Consider the following 16,673-nt stretch of genomic DNA (forward strand, 5'->3'; position numbering starts at 1 on the left):
TCGTTTGTGCGGCAATTGAACTGCCGAACAGGCCTTCCGAAGGATGGAGTCCTGAAAGTAAGAGAAAATTAAAAAATCAGCAGCCCCTGGTACGGTTTAAGCCGTGTTTTGGGCGTGCCGTGATGGTGCCCCTTCCCCTGTGCCCATGGTATCTCTAGAGCGTAGTTATGTACGCGGAGTACTGGCGTCGCCTTTTTGTGAGGGTTGGGGTTGGGGCCGCATTGCTACGCCTGCTCGGATCATGCCAGGCGATCTTGTTGTAGGTTACTCCGGGCGCGCTTGACGGTGTCCGGTCGTTTAGTGGACGGACTGGAGAACTGCCTGGAGAGGCTGCTTTGTACTTCCGCTGCAAGGGCCGCCGTGTGCTCCTCCATTCGGAGGGAGCGTTCGGTGTTTCCATTGACCGTAATTACTCCTCGAGGACCTGGCATCTTGAGCTTAAGGTATGCGTAATGCGGTACCGCATTGAACTTAGCGAATGTGGTTCGCCCGAGCAGTGCGTGATAACCACTGCGAAACGGGACTATGTCGAAGATTAACTCCTCGCTTCAGAAATTATCCGGAGATCCGAAGACCACTTCAAGTGTGACTGAGCCTGTACAGTTGGCCTCTACACCTGGTATTACGCCTTTAAAGGTCGTTTTGGTGGGCTTAATCCTCGAGGGATCTATGCCCATTTTCCGCACTGTATCCTGGTAAAGCAGGTTCAGGCTGCTGCCGCCGTCCATAAGGACTCTAGTGAGATGAAATCCGTCAATAATTGGGTCTAGAACCAATGCGGCGAATCCGCCATGATGGATGCTAGTGGGATGGTCCCTTCGATCAAAGGTGATCGGGCACGAGGACCATGGGTTGAACTTTGAGGCGACTGGCTCTACCGCGTATACGTCCCTTAACGCGTGCTTCCGCTCCCTTTTGGGGACGTGGGTTGCGTATATCATGTTCACCGTCCACACTTGTGGGGGAAAACCCTTCTGTCCACTGTTGTTTGGCGGCCGGGGCTCCTCGTCGTCATCGCTATGCAGCCCCTTGTCTTCATTTTTGGTGTTTAACTTGCCTGCCTGCTTGAACACCCAACAATCCCTGTTGGTGTGATTGGCTGGCTTTTCGGGGGTGCCATGTATCTGGCAGGAGCGGTCGAGTATTCGGTCCAAACTGGACGGGCCCCTAGGATTCCTTTTGAATGGCTTTTTCCACTGACCAGATTTAGAGCCTCTGAATCCGGCATTAACTGCCGTATCCTCAGCATTGTCGCTGTTAATGCGGCGCTTCTGCTTGGTGCGACGCGACCTGCCACTATTGTCCCTGGTGTCCGAATTACCAGGGTTCTTGGTCATATTGTTGCTACGAGCAAGCCAGCTGTCTTCTCCCGCGCAAAAGCGGGTCATGAGTGTCGTGAGTGCTGCCATAGATTTCAGCTTTTCCTGTCCAAGGTGCCGGGCCAGCCACTCGTCACGGATATTGTGCTTGAAGGTTGCTAGGGCCTCAGCGTCCGGACAGTCGACTATTTGATTTTTCTTTGTTAGGAACCGTGTCCAGAATTGCCTGGCCGATTCCTCTGGCTGCTGAATTATGTGACTTAGGTCATCGGCATCTGGGGGTCACACATAAGTGCCCTGGAAATTGTCGAGGAATGCGGCTTCCAGGTCCTCCCAACAACTGATTGATCCTGTTGGCAAGCTGTTAAGCCAATGCCGAGCTGGTCCTTTAAGCTTGAGTGGGAGGTATTTGATGGCGTGGAAATCATCGCCGCGGGCCATGTGGATATGAAGGAGATAATCCTTGATCCATACCGCAAGATCTGTTGTGCCATCATATGATTCGATGTTTACGGGTTTGAAACCCTCGGGGATTTGATGATTCATTATTTCGTCTGTAAAGCAGAGTGGGTGTGCGGCGCCTCTGTACTGGGCTATATCGTGACGTAGCTCCAATGAGCCTTGTCTATTGTGTTCAGCCCCGCCGAATTTGTGGCCGGCATGACGGTTACCGTCTCGAGCCGTGGGGCGCCCACGCGATCTGTAGATTGATCTTGTTTGCCTTGCCTTGTCCTCCGACATGTCTCGTAAGTCCGGCGCATATTCCCGTGCCTTGGTACGGGGTGCAGCTTGAGTGGAGGGCCGAGAGGCCTCTCTGTCGTGACCATGAGGTGGCTGGTCGGCCGCACCAAGTGCTTCCTCCTCTAATCGGGGTAGCAACCTGCGCTTTGGGTAGCTCCTGGAGGGGCGTTCGAGTTTATGCTCTTCGGCCGCAAGGACTTCAGTCCATCCGTCGACTAGCAAATCTTGATCAGCTCTAAGCTGTTGCTGTTTTTTCTTGAGGCTTCTTGCCGTGGCCATAAGGCTGCGTTGAAAACGCTTTTGCTCGACGGGATCCTCTGGCACGACGAATTCGTCGTCGTCGAGGCTTGCCTCGTCTTCGGAGGGAGGCATATAATTATCGTCCTCGACCTCTCTGTCTGCCGCTCTCTCATGAGGGCTGGTTTCTCCATCCTCCTGTGCTAAATCTTGCTGGAGGGGGTTTTCTTCGGTGTTTTTCGGAGTATTATTATCTCCTGTGCTGGAATCACCTGGTTTGTTTTGGCAGGATTTTGAGCGGCGCCGCTAACGCCGGCGCTTAGGCTGTTTCTTGGAGGGGTCATCCTCTGCTGTTCCATCGCCATCTCCCTCTTTTGGGGTGTCCACCATGTATATGTCATATGACGAGGTGGCTTTCTAGGGCCTAGTAGGCGCTGGTTCTTCATCATCTCCTTCATCGGCGTCCATACCGTCGATATCTTCGGAGTCGAAGTCGAGCATGTCGGTTAAGTCGTCGACAGTGGCTACAAAGTGGGTGGTGGGTGGATTTGAATTTCTTCATCGTCCGTACCCCAACCTTGCTGACCGTAGTCCGGCCAAGGCTCTCCTGATAAAGAGAGAGACTTCAGTGACTTCAGGATATCGCTGAAAGGCGAGTGCTGAAAGATGTCCGCGGCAGTAAACTCCATGATCGGCGCCCAATCGGATTCGACTGGCAGAGGCGCGAAAGGTTCGGAGTTCGGAGAGGAGTCCGACTCCTTGGAATCATGAGTCTCGTGGAGTGCGGGGCTGGTGTTCGGCTCAATCGCCGTTGGGATCGCAGCCCCCGAGGCGGCGTCCAACCACCCATCCTCGATCGGCGCGGTTGGCTCCGAATTAAGAGTCGAAGCCGATGCGGGTGCGGCCTCCAGGGCACTGTTCAGCGGCAGAGCTAGATTATGCTCGTCGTGATAGTGCGGCACGCTCGGCAGTGGCTCGAATCCGTCGAAGATCAAGTCCCCGTGGATGTCAGCCGTGTAGTTTAAACTTCCAAATCTGACCTGATGGCTGGGTGCGTAGCTTTCGATCTGCTCCAGACGGCCAAGCGAATTGGCCCGCAGTGCGAAGCCGCCGAAGACGAAGATCTGTCCGGGGAGGAAGGTCTCACCCTGGACTGCATCGCTATTGATGATCGTAGGAGCCATCGAGCCTGATGGCGACGACACAGAGGAACTCTCAATGAAAGCACCAATGTCGGTGTCAAAACCGGCGGATCTCGGGTAGGGGGTCCCGAACTGTGCGTCTAGGCCGAATGGTAACAGGAGGCAAGGGACACGAAGTTTTACCCAGGTTCGGGCCCTCTCGATGGAGGTAAAACCCTACGTCCTGCTTGATTAACATTGATGATATGGGTAGTACAAGAGTAGATCTACCACGAGATCGAGGAGGCTAAACCCTAGAAGCTAGCCTATGGTATGATTGTTGATGTGTATGTTGTCCTACGGACTAAAACCCTCCGGTTTATATAGACACCAGATAGGGTTAGGGTTACATAGAGTCGGTTACAATGGTAGGAGATCTACATATCCGTATCGCCAAGCTTGCCTTCCACGCCAAGGAAAGTCCCTCCCGGACATGGGACGAAGTCTTCAATCTTGTATCTTCATAGTCCAGGAGTCTGGCTGAAGGTATAGTCTGGCTATCCGAACACCCCCTAATCTAGGACTCCCTCAGTAGGCTTATGGCCACGGCGAGTAGCCTTAAGAAAAAACAGCAACAGCTTAGAGCTGATCAAGACTTGCTAGCCGATAGATGGACGGAAGTCCTTGCGGCTGAGGAATATGAACTCGAACGCCCCTCCAAGAACTACCCAAAGCACAGGTTGCTACCCCGTTTAGAGGAGGAAGCACTTAAGCCTACATCACTAGCGCATGATGTGGCTGACCGGCCACCTCACGGCCGTGAAAGAGAGTCCTCCCGGCCCTCCACTCAAGCCGCACCCCGATGTCGCTCAAAAAATACCAAGGCACGGGGAAACGCGCTAGACCTGTGAGATATGTTGGAAGACATGGCAAGGCAAACAAGATCGATCTACAGATCGCGCGGGCGCCCCATGACACGTGACGATTGCCGTCACGCCGGATACAGTAAATCCGTCCGGGCTGAACACAGCAGACAAAGCTCATTTGAGCCCGGTACAGAGGCGCCGCACACCCACTATGCTTCACAGATGAAGTAATGGATCATCAAATCCCAGAGGGTTTCAAACCCGTAAACATTGAATCATACGATGGCACAACAGATCCTGCGGTATGGATCGAGGACTATCTCCTTCATATCCACATGGCCCGTGGCGATGATCTACACGCCATCAAATACCTCCCACTCAAGCTTAAAGGACCAGCTCGGCATTGGCTTAACAGCCTGCCAGCAGAATCAATTGGTTGTTGGGAGGACCTAGAAGCCGCATTCCATGACAATTTCCAGGGCACTTATGTGCGACCACCAAACGCCGATGACCTGAGCCACATAATTCAGCAGCCAGAAGAATCTGCCAGACAATTCCAGACACGGTTCCTAACCAAGAAAAATCAAATCATCGACTGTCCGGATGCAGAGGCCCTAGCAGCCTTCAAGCATAACATCCGTGACGAGTGGCTTGCCCGGTACCTTGGACAGGAAAAGCCGAAATCTATGGCAGCCCTCACGACACTCATGACCCGCTTTTGCACAGGAGAAGATAGCTGGCTGGCTCATAGCAATAACATGACCAAGAGCCCTGGTAATTCGGATACCAAGGACAGCAATGGTAGGTCGCGTCGCAACAAGCACAAGCGCCGCATTAACAGCGACAACGCTGAAGATACGACAGTTAATGCCGGATTCAGAGGCTCTAAGCCCGGTCAGCGGAAAAAGCCATTTAAGAGGAACACTCCGGGCCCGTCCAGTTTGGACCGTATACTCGATCGCTCGTGCCAGATACCTGGCACCCCCGAAAAACCAGCCAATCACACCAACAGGGATTGTTGGGTGTTCAAGCAGGCCGGCAAGTTAAATGCCGAAAACAGAGACAAGGGGCTGCACAGCGACGAGGACGAAGAGCCCCGACCGCCAAATAGTAGTGGATAGAAGGGCTTCCCCCCACAAGTGCGGACGGTGAACTTGATATACGCAACCCACATCCCCAAAAGGGAGCGGAAGCGTGCACTCAGGGACGTATACGTGTTGGAGCCATTCGCCCCAAAGTTCAACCCATGGTCCTCCTGCCCAATCACTTTTGATCGAAGGGAACACCCCACTAGCATCCGCCATGGCGGATTCGCCGCATTGGTTCTAGACCCAATCATTGACGGATTTCACCTCACTAGAGTCCTTATGGACGGCGGCAGCAACCTGAACCTGCTTTATCAGGATACAGTGCGGAAAACGGGCATAGATCCCTCAAGGATTAAACCCATAAAGAAACCTTTAAAGGCATCATACCAGGTGTAGAGGCCAACTGTACAGGCCCAGTTACACTTGAAGTGGTCTTCGGATCCCCGGATAATTTCCGAAGCAAGGAGTTAATCTTCGACATAGTCCCATTCCGCAGTGGCTATCACGCACTGCTCGGACGAACCGCATTTGCAAAGTTCAATGCGGTGCTGCACTATGCATATCTCAAGCTCAAGATGACAGGCCCTCGAGGAGTCATTACGGTCAATGGAAACACCGAACGCTCTCTCCGAACGGAGGAGCACACAGCGGCCCTCGCAGCGGAAGTACAAAGCAGCCTCTCAAGGCAATTCTCCAGTCCGGCTATTAAACATCCGGACACCGTCAAGCGCGCCTGGAGTAACCTACAACAAGACCGCCTGGCACGTTCAGAGCAAGCGTAGCAATACGGCCCCAACCCCAGCCCTCACGAAACTGCGAAATCAGTACTACGCGTACATAACTACGCTCTGAAAATACCATGGGCACTGGGGGAGGGGCATGACCACGGCACGCCCAAAAATGTGGCTCAATCGCACTAGGGGCTCCCGATTTTGTCATTATTTCCTACTTTCAAGACTCCACTCTTCGGAAGGCTTGTCCGGCAGTACAACCGCCGAACACACGATGCAACAACCAAGGAGGCAGAAAGCTACGTCGAATTCCCAAGTGGTCTCTATAACGAGCAAAATACCTGTCTTACATACCGTCTCGCAGCTCGCCCCTGGAGGGGGACATGTCAAATAGTCCCATCTCTCGCTTATCGCACTATTTGTATCGTTCTGCTTTCACAGCAGCCTTTTAAAATAAACAATGCTTAGCTTCAGCTTATTATTGCATTCTCTATTCATTTCTTTTTCAATACATATGTTTAGTTATGACATTTAGCACCCGTAGACTTTGGTACGGTCCATACGCCAGGGGCTCAAGCACCCCATAATACGGCGTGAGAAGTCCGAACACTTTCACAAAGTGCGGCCCTCCGAACTTATAGCATTATATGCATCAGCTCCGAATCATGTCTTTGGTCAATAGTTGGGTTTGCCCGGCTCCCATGTTTTGGTACCTTACGTTCCGCTATATCGGCTAAGGTAGCGCTGGGAGAACTACTGCGATTGTGCCCCGGTTGAGCCCGGCTAAGCACCTCAGTAGAGAAAGCTAAAACTGACTGTCATGATAGGGCGAGAGCTGGTCGCTGTTCGGGAGGTTTCGAGTCCCTAAAGACTTATGCCGCTTAGAGCGAGGAGTCAGCTTTGTCCGGCCTAGGCGTGTATAGCGCCCCGAACTCGGTCTTCCGAACACTACGGGCTTCGCCGAAATTTAAAATTATAGAATTCTCTGGCTAAGTGAGAGTGATAACGTATTATAGTCTGATTGCCTTGTTCATTGTGCTGAGCACCTCCCTCGAAGGACCCAAGAATGGGAAAAAGAGTGCTCAGGTTTATCCCGAACACCCCAGCACTCGTGGCATGGGGGCAGAAGCCAACGACTCGCCATCTCTCAGACTCGATAAACGGCCGCATAGAAGGTAATATTTTAAATGAAAACAAGCGTTGCATAGCGCATATGAATAAGTTTTCAGCGCACAGGATAAAACAAACAAGTTCACTTAAATATTACATCTTTGGAACATTCGTCCGCCATAAGGCGGGCGCCCTTCAGGACGCCCTCATAATACATCTCGGGGTGGCGATGCTCCTTGCCCTGCGGTGGCCCATCCTTCACAAGCTTCTCCACATCCATCTTGCCCCATTGCACTTTAGCACGGGCAAGCGCCCTACGAGCACCTTCGACGCAGACGGAGCGCTTGACGACTTCAAGCCACGAACAGGCATCCACCAGCCGCCTCACTAGCCCGAAGTAGCTCCCAGGCAGGGCCTCTCCAGGCCACAGCCGAACTAAAAGGCCCTTCATGGCCTGTTCGGCCACCTTATGGAGCTCGACCAGTTGCTTCACCAGGTCGCTCAAGGGCACCGAGTGTCCGGCCTCAGCATACTGAGACCAGAACACTTTCTCCGTTGAGCTGCCCTCCTCGGACCGGTAGAAGGCGGCAGCATCTGACACGCTACGGGGCAAATCTGCGAATGCTCCTGGAGAGCTCCGGATTCGGGTAAGTAACAAGTAATTCACTTTCACGTGCTTGCTTTGCATAAAGAATGCCTTACCCGCCGCTATCTTATTCATCGCCTCAAATTCCTGCAGGGCTTTCTGGGCTTCGGCCTTGGCAGACTTGGCGCTTTCAAGGGCCACTACGAGCTCGGACTCTCGCGTCTTTGAGTCAAGCTCCAAACTCTCATGTTTTTTCATGAGAGCCTGGAGCTCTTGCTGCACCTCGCCAACCCGCGCCTCATGTTTATCTCGCTCGGTGCGCTCCGTGGCCGCCTTCTTTTCGGCCTCGGAAAGCGCTTGCTTAAGGGTCGCCACCTCAGTCGTGGCCCCTAGGACACCAATAGCGATCCTGTCATTTTTTGCAACTGCATCTTTTTAAATATACTCCACAAGGTATTTCTTACCTTCTTTTTCCTCGAGCTCCTTTTTAGCAAGGCCGAGCTCTTGCTCGGACCGCTCGAGGCTCTGCTTTAGCGCATCCACCTCTGCAGTCAGTGCGGCAGAGGCCAGCAGCGAAGCCTGCATACACATATTGACTTAATTATGTTAGACTCCTGCGAATGTTGTTAGATCCTCTATTCGTCTTTTCTTTCCGAATGCCAAACAGAGCATCAGGGGATACTGTCTATGCGGTAATATTTTCAAATATTTTTCACATACCTCAAAGCCTGTTAGCAGGCTGGCACAGGCTTCGGTCATCCCGCTTTTGGCGGACTGAACCTTCTGGATCACCACACTCATAATAGTGCGGTGCTCCTCGTCGATGGAGGCGCCGTTAAGCACCTCCAGCAAATTAGCCGGTGCCTCCGGTTGGACGGAGGTCACCGGCGTCGTAAGCTTTCCCTTCTTACTAGGGGGCCTCCTGCTAGACTTCGGAACCGTTGAAGGTTCCGATGCAGTGTCCGGCCCAGGGCCGGACTTGGAGCCCTTGGGGGTCTTTTTCCCTTTGCGCCTGGAGTCCGGGAGGTCGCCTTGCGGCGCCTCCAGGACCACCTCCTCCTGGCTTGGAACCGTTTGGGACAACACCTCGGCGTCGTCCGTAGGGCGGGGGGAGGTAGCGGTCGGAAGTGAAAAACTATTCACATCCGACGAATCCAGGGAGCCGCTCGACGACACGTCAAGCCGGGCTTTGGGGGGACTGCATAATTATATTCGGCGTTAGGAGAAGCTGTGCAATAAAGGAACGCCATGAGTCACTCAGGTATCCAAATACTTACGATTTTGCCAGGGGCTTGGCCCTGAGTGGCGACTCCTCTTCGCCGTCGTCGGTGTTGGTGGAGTAGTCCGTAGGGAGGGTCCTCCCTTTCTTGGACCCTCCGGCCTCCCCAGTTGGGGCGGCCTTCCTTTTCTTTTCTCCCCTTGCTGGGGAATAAACCTCTCTTTCCTCCTCCTCGTCTTCGTGGGAGGAGTGTGCCTCGGAGTCATCGGACGATGAGTCCGACTCCAGCAGGCGCCGAGAACTCTTCCGGGTTCCCGTGGCCTTCTTCTTGGCCTTCTTCTCCGGCACCACGTAGGGTGCCGAAACCAGCAGCTCCTCCAAGCGAGCATCCGCTGGGTCTTCGGGCAAAGGAGCCGGACAGTTGATCTGTTCAGCCGTCCTCTTCCAGTCCTGTCAAAGGCATGGGGGCTTAGATACCGCATAGAGTCAAACTATGAAAGACAAATATCCTGTAAGAGGTAAAAACGGCTTACCGCGTTGGCTTAACGCTGCGCGCTGAATCCGCGATCCTCGGTAGCGGATGCGGGAGCCTCGACGCCCTTGAATAGCACCTTCCAGGGATCTTTGTACGTTGTGTCAAAGAGCCTGCTCAGAGTTCGGTGCTGGGCCGGGTTGAACTCCCACAAGCTGAAATCCCGTTGTTGGCACGGGAGGATCCGGCGGATGAGCATGACCTGGACTACGTTAACAAGTTTGAGCTTCTTTCTCACCAGGTTTTGGACGCATGTCTGGAGTCCGGTCAGCTCTCCTTTTTTTACTCCACGACAGGCCCTTCTCTTTCCAGGAGGTGAGCCGCGTAGGGATTCTGGATCGGAACTCGGGGGCTGCGACCCATTCAGGGTCACGCGGCTCGGTGATGTGGAACCACCCCGATTGCCACCCCTTTATGGTCTCCACGAAGGAGCCCTCGAGCCATAGGACGTTGGGCATCTTGCCCACCATGGCGCCTCCACACTCCGCCTGGCGGCCGCCCACTACCTTCGGCTTGACATTGAAGGTCTTCAGCCATAGGCCAAAGTGGGGCTGGATGCAGAGGAAGGCCTCGCACACGACGATGAACAGCGAGATGTTGAGGATGAAGTTCAGGGCCATATCGTGGAAGTCCAGGCCGTAGTAGAACATGAGTCCCCGGACAAATGGTTGGAGAGGGAAGCCTAGTCCGCGGAGGAAATGGGTGAGGAACACCACCCTCTCATGGGGCCTGGGGGTGGGGATGAGCTGCCCCTCGTCTGGGAGCCGGTGCGCGATGTCGTCAGACAAGTATCCGGCTTTCCTCAGCTTCTTGATGTGTCCCTCCATAATGGAGGAGACCATCCACTTGCGTCCCGCTCCGGACATGGCTGGAGAAGGTTGAGGTGGGGAATGCGGACTTGGGCGCTGGTGCTTGAGTACGCGAAAATGGATGAGCAAAGGAGGAAGAAGGCGTGGATGGAAAGGTGGATCCTTATCCCCTTATATGGGCGGACGAAACTATGCATCCGCACCAGCCTGGTAAAACTCGCTTATCTCCCAAGCGCCGTAATCAATGGCACGGTTGGGTTACCCACGCCCGTATTGATGAGAATCCCGGGATAAGGGGACACGATCTCTGCTTCGACAAGACGTGCCAAGGAAACCGCCTCGCAAAACGCGCTGAGGTGGGACAGAAAAATGTTCAAATAAAGGCCTGGCTGTGGCGTGATGACATGCTACGGAATACGTCAGCAGATTAGATTTTTGTAAATATTATTCTCTCTATGGCAGTATGTGGAACTTATTTTGCAGAGCCGGACACTATCCTTGTGTTCAAAATCTTGTATGAAGTATTCAGAGGAGGAACCCGCCTTGCAATGCCGAAGACAATCTGCGCGCCGGACTCGTCATCATTGAAGCCTGGTTTAGGGGCTACTAAGGAGTCCTGGATATGGGGGTGTCCGGATAGCCGGACTATAACCTTTGGCCGGACACTTGGACTATGAAGATACAAGAATGAAGACTTCATCCCGTGTCCGGATGGGACTTTCCTTGGCGTGGAAGGCAAGCTTGGCAATACGGATATGTAGATTTCCTCCCATTGTAACCGACTCTGTGTAACCCTAGCCCTCTCTGGTGTCTATATAAACCAGAGGGTTTTAGTCCATAGGACGAACAACAATCATACCTTAGGCTAGCTTCTAGGGTTTAGCCTCTCTGATCTCGTGGTAGATCTACTCTTGTACTACCCATATCATCAATATTAATCAAGCAGGAGTAGGGTTTTACCTCCATCGAGCGGGCCCGAACCTGGGTAAAAACATTGTCTCCCTTGTCTCCTGTTACCATCCGCCTAGATACACAGTTCGGGACCCCCTACCCGAGATCCGCCGGTTTTGACACCGACAGCTAGGGTTACACAGAGTCAGTTACAATGGGAGGATATCTACATATCCGTATTGCCAAGCTTGCCTTCCACGCCAAGGAAAGTCCCATCCGGACACGGGACGGAGTCTTCAATCTTGTATCTTCATAGTCCAAGAGTTCGGCCAAAGGTTATAGTCCGGCTATCTGGACACCCCCTAATCCAGGACTCCCTCAGGCTTGTTTGAGGCCATACAGTTCCTTATTGAGCTTGTATACCATATCAGGGTGTTTTGGACCTTCAAATCTAGGCAGTTGTGCAACATACACTTCTTCTTCAATCTTCCCATTGAGAAAGGCACTCTTCACATCCATTTGATACAGGAGGATGTTATGATGATTTGCGTAGGCTAGCAGTATGCGAACGGCTTCAAGCCTAACCACGGGACAAAATGTTTCATCGAAGTCAATTCCTTCAACTTGAGTGTATCCTTGAGCAACGAGACGAGCCTTGTTTCTAACAACTTGACCATGCTCATCTTGCTTGTTGCGATATATCCATTTAGTGCCTATGATATTGTGTTTACGAGGATCAGGACGCTTGACCAGTTCACACACATTGTTCAGCTCGAACTGTTGAAGCTCTTCTTGCATAGCTTGAATCCATTCAGGTTTCATGAAGGCTTCAGCAACTTTCTTGGGTTCAGATATGTAGCGACCAGACCTCAAACAGTCTGATCTCTGTGCTCCGGTGTCATCCCTGGATCAGTAATGCTGACACCACACAGTACTCGGAGGATTTATAGCAGAGTAGCAATCACACACTTATTACATCGAGTGTCTCAAAAGAGAACTTATTACAATAAGTATGGCTTAAGGCCATCTAATAACGATAACAGCGGAAGGCTTGGAAGATAACTGAGTCCATCAACTCCAACGGCATCACTGAATATAGGACCACGACCTAAAAACTCCTTAATCGTCGTCTGAAAAGTTTGCAACATTAACGTTGCAGCCCAAAAACGGGCCAGCACATGGAATATGCTGGCAAGGTAACACATAGAGAGTAATGGAATGAAACAGCTATACTATATGCATATTTGGCTGGTGGAAAGCTCTATGGTTACAGTTTTGCGTAAAGCCAAATTTTCCCTACTTCAAAGGAATAAATTTAATTACTATTATGGTGGTTGTTAAACATTGAGAATGGTTGACAGCATTCTCAATCCCAATTAAATATCATCATTAAACATAACCCAACAAAATTAATTTAGAGTAACATGTTGAGATTCACATGAAAATCCAAGTACTAGATACTCAAGATGTCCATAACCGGGGACACGGCTAACCATGATTAGTTTATTACACTCTGCAGAGGTTTGCGCACTTTTCCCCACAAGGCTCAATCGCCTCCGTTTGGTTTCTCGCACTACATGGTGTTTGAGAAGACGGATGACCGAGACATAGTATTTCAGAAGCGCTAGCACCTTACGATCGGGTAGACCGTACCACCTACATCCCCTACATCTGTTAGTCTACCACTGTAAGAGTTCGCACAACTTAGTCAACTATGCTAGAGCCCATAATAGCTTGTGGCTGCACACGGAAGTTTCTAGTATGAATAGTCTCATGATCCCTTTGAGCCTGGGTGGCGGTCCGAAAGAAAACACGCAAGTCCTGGAATACCCAGGTGCCTCAATCCACCAGATGTGTGTTTAAGTTGCCACCTTAGATAAACCATTAATTAACAATCTCACATCTGTCATGGATATCACTCACCCAATCCACGTCTACTAGCATAGCATGGCATAATAAGCAAACGTAGAAGTAACTCCCAAAGGTTTGATAATAACAGGTAATAGGTGCTACCTCATCTACTTCCCATCCCACAATTTAATTAGATCCTAATCATGCAATGTGTGAGGATTGATCTAATGCAATAAAACTGGGTAGTAGAAAAGGTATGATCAAAGTGTTACTTGCCTTGCTGATGATCCGCGAAACCTAACGATTCGAAGTAACAGGCGGCGCACTCCGGGTATTCTATCACAGACAAACAAACAAGCATACAATAAGTACTCATCTAATGCACAGGTAAAACTCAAATAAGAAATCTAACCAGAAGGTTCAACTTAAGAACTCCGGTTGGCAAAAAGAATCAAATCGAACGAAGCAACGAAAGACGAACAACGACAGAAAACAACTTTGTTCTAGTAATCTGGATCTAGGGCAAATTTTACAGTAGCAAAACCTTGTTTAAGTTGATTAAACGGATAGAGGGTTTCGAGACGAAACTCTAGGCGCTTGAATCGCCTGATTCCGATAAACGAGCGAAAAGTTAAACTAAAACGAAAATCGGATCAGGAATCGCGATAAGAGAAATCGCGGATTTAATCCGAGAAAAAGAAAAACGACGAACGCTGAATTTTTTCTCTCTTTTTTTTCTTTTTTTTCGGCACGGAAAACGAGGCGTGACGAACCTCGGGCGGCGGGATCGTCGGCGGCGGCGGCGGCGCGCGCGGATCGAGGCGGGGCTGATGGGCTGGGGCGGCTCGGGGCGGCGCTATTTAAAGGCTGCCCCCGGGCGGTGTCCCGCTCGGTACGGCCCGAAGTCGGTTCGTTTTTTTTAATTCCGCTCGGAAGAAAAATAGAAAGAAATACTAAACGGACTCCAAAAATTCTGAAATAAATTTTCACGGGCTTCTAAAATCAAGCCGCACAAGGTGAACATTTATTTGGGCCCTAAAGGCAATTTTGAAAAACACACATTTTTCCTAAATTCAAATAAAACACCAAAAAACTCTGAAATAAAATCTTATTTGATTTTTTTTATTAAATCCTCAATATTTCTTTATTTTGGGAAAGTCATTTTATTCCCTCTCTCATATTTTTGCAATAGAAATAATTGATGATAAAATAAATAAAATCAAATGATCCTATTCTCAAAATTTGAGAAAACTCAAATATGAAAATAACGAAATCCCCAACTCTCTCCGTGGGTCATTGAGTTGCGTAGAATTTCTAGGATCAACCAAAATGCAAAATAAAATATGATATGCATGATGATCTAATGTATAACATTCCAAATTGAAAATTTGGGATGTTACAAACCTACCCCCCTTAAGATGAATCTCGCCCTCGAGATTCGTTTGGCTAGAAAATAGGTGAGGGTGGTCTTTGAGCAAATCTTCCTCTCGCTCCCAGGTGGCTTCATCCTCTGAGTGGTGGATCCACTGAACTTTGCAAAACTTGATAACCTTTCTGCAAGTAACTCGGCTGGCAAACTCGAGAATCTTGCCTGGTTTCTCCTCGTAGGTCAAATCGTTATCCAACTGAATAGTTTCCAATGGCACTGTGTCTCTCAACGGTATGTCAGCCATCTCCGCGTGACATTTCTTTAACTGAGAAATGTGGAACACATCATCTACTCCTGACAATCCTTCGGGCAATTCCAACTTGTAGGCCACTTCTCCCATACGCTCCAAAACTCGATATGGTCCTACAAGTCATGGTGCTAACTTCCCTTTAACTCCAAAACGCTTTTTTCCCCGAAGTGGAGATACTCGAAGATAAGCTCTGTCTCCGACTTCGTAAACTGTCTCCTTGCGTTTAGAATCCGCATAACTCTTCTGTCTGGACTAGGCTACCTTGAGCCTATCGCGAATCAACTTCACCTTCTGTTCAGACTCCTTAATCAAGTCAGGACCAAACAACTGGCGGTCTCCAACTTCGTCCCATGACAACGGTGTCCTGCACCTCCTTCCGTACAAGGCTTCGAAAGGGGCCATCTTTAAACTGGTTTGGTAACTGTTGTTGTAAGAGAACTCTGCTTATGGCAAATTATCGTCCCAACTAGATCCATAATCTAGCGCACAAGCTCTCGGCATATCCTCCAAAATCTGATTGACTCTCTCGGTCTGTCCATCTGTCTGTGGATGAAAAGCTGTACTAAATTCTAACCTGGTACCCAAAGTTTTGTGCAACTGCTTCCAGAACTTTGAGGTAAACTGGGTTCCTCTATCTGGTACGATACTCCTCGGAACTCCATGCAGACATACTATCCTGGTCATGTATATCTTTGCCAACTTAGCACTGGTATAAGTGGTCTTTACTGGGATGAAATGAGCTACTTTCGTCGATCGATCAACTACAACCCAAATCGAGTCATAGCCTGAACGAGTCCTGGGTAATCCCGTGATAAAATCCATGCCTAGCTTATCCCACTTCCATTCGGGTATCGGCAATGGTTGTAACAATCCTACTGGCTTCTGATGCTCTGCCTTTACTCTCTGGCATACATCACATACTTCTACATACTCCGCAATATCCTTCTTCATTCTGGTCCACCAGAAAATATCCTTCAAATCCAGATACATCTTGGTATTTCCTGGGTGAATTGAATACGGTGAGTCGTGTGCCTCTTGCAAAATCAACTTCCTGATCTCCGGGTTATTGGGCACGTAAACACAGTCTTCAAACCATAGGGTATCGTGCTCATCCTCACAAAATCCTTTAGCTTTTCCTTTGCTCAGTTTCTCCTTTATAGCGGCAATCTCTTTGTCAGCTTTCTGAGCTTCTCTGATTCTATATATCAAAGTTGACTGAATCTCCAATGCTGCTACATAGCCTCTCGGAACTATTTCCAAACATAGTTCACGAAGATTTTCGGCTAACTCCCTTGGTATTTCTCCGGTCATTAACGTATTTACATGGCTCTTGCGGCTTAAAGCATCTGCTACTACATTAGCCTTTCCGGGGAGATAATGCAATTTCATATCATAATCCTTGATAAGCTCCAACCATCTCCTTTGTTTGAGATTCAACTCCTTCTGTGTGAAAATGTACTTCAAACTCTTATGATCCGTGTACACCTCACAATGATTTCCAATCAGAAAATGTCTCCATGTTTTCAATGCATGCACTACGGCTGCTAACTCCAAATCATGCGTGGCATAATTTAACTCATGAGGCTTCAGTTGTCTTGAGGCATATGAAACAACTCTCCCTTCCTGCATAAGCACTACTCCAAGTCCTCGACGTGAAGCATCGCAATACACCTCATAATCCTTGGTCTGGTCTGGCAAAATCAACACTGGTGAGGTAACCAAACATTTCTTCAACTCCTGGAAACTAGCCTCACACTCCTCTGTCCATATGAACTTGGTATCCTTCTTTAACAACTCAGTCATAGGCTTCGCAATCTTTGAGAAATTCTCAATAAATCTCCGGTAGTATCCTGCGAGTCCAAGAAAACTCCGGATCTCTCCAACTGTTGTTGG

Source organism: Triticum urartu, chromosome 1A (genome assembly GCF_056163025.1).
Source record: "Triticum urartu cultivar PI428250 chromosome 1A, HENAU_Tu73, whole genome shotgun sequence".
Lineage (NCBI taxonomy): Eukaryota > Viridiplantae > Streptophyta > Magnoliopsida > Poales > Poaceae > Triticum > Triticum urartu.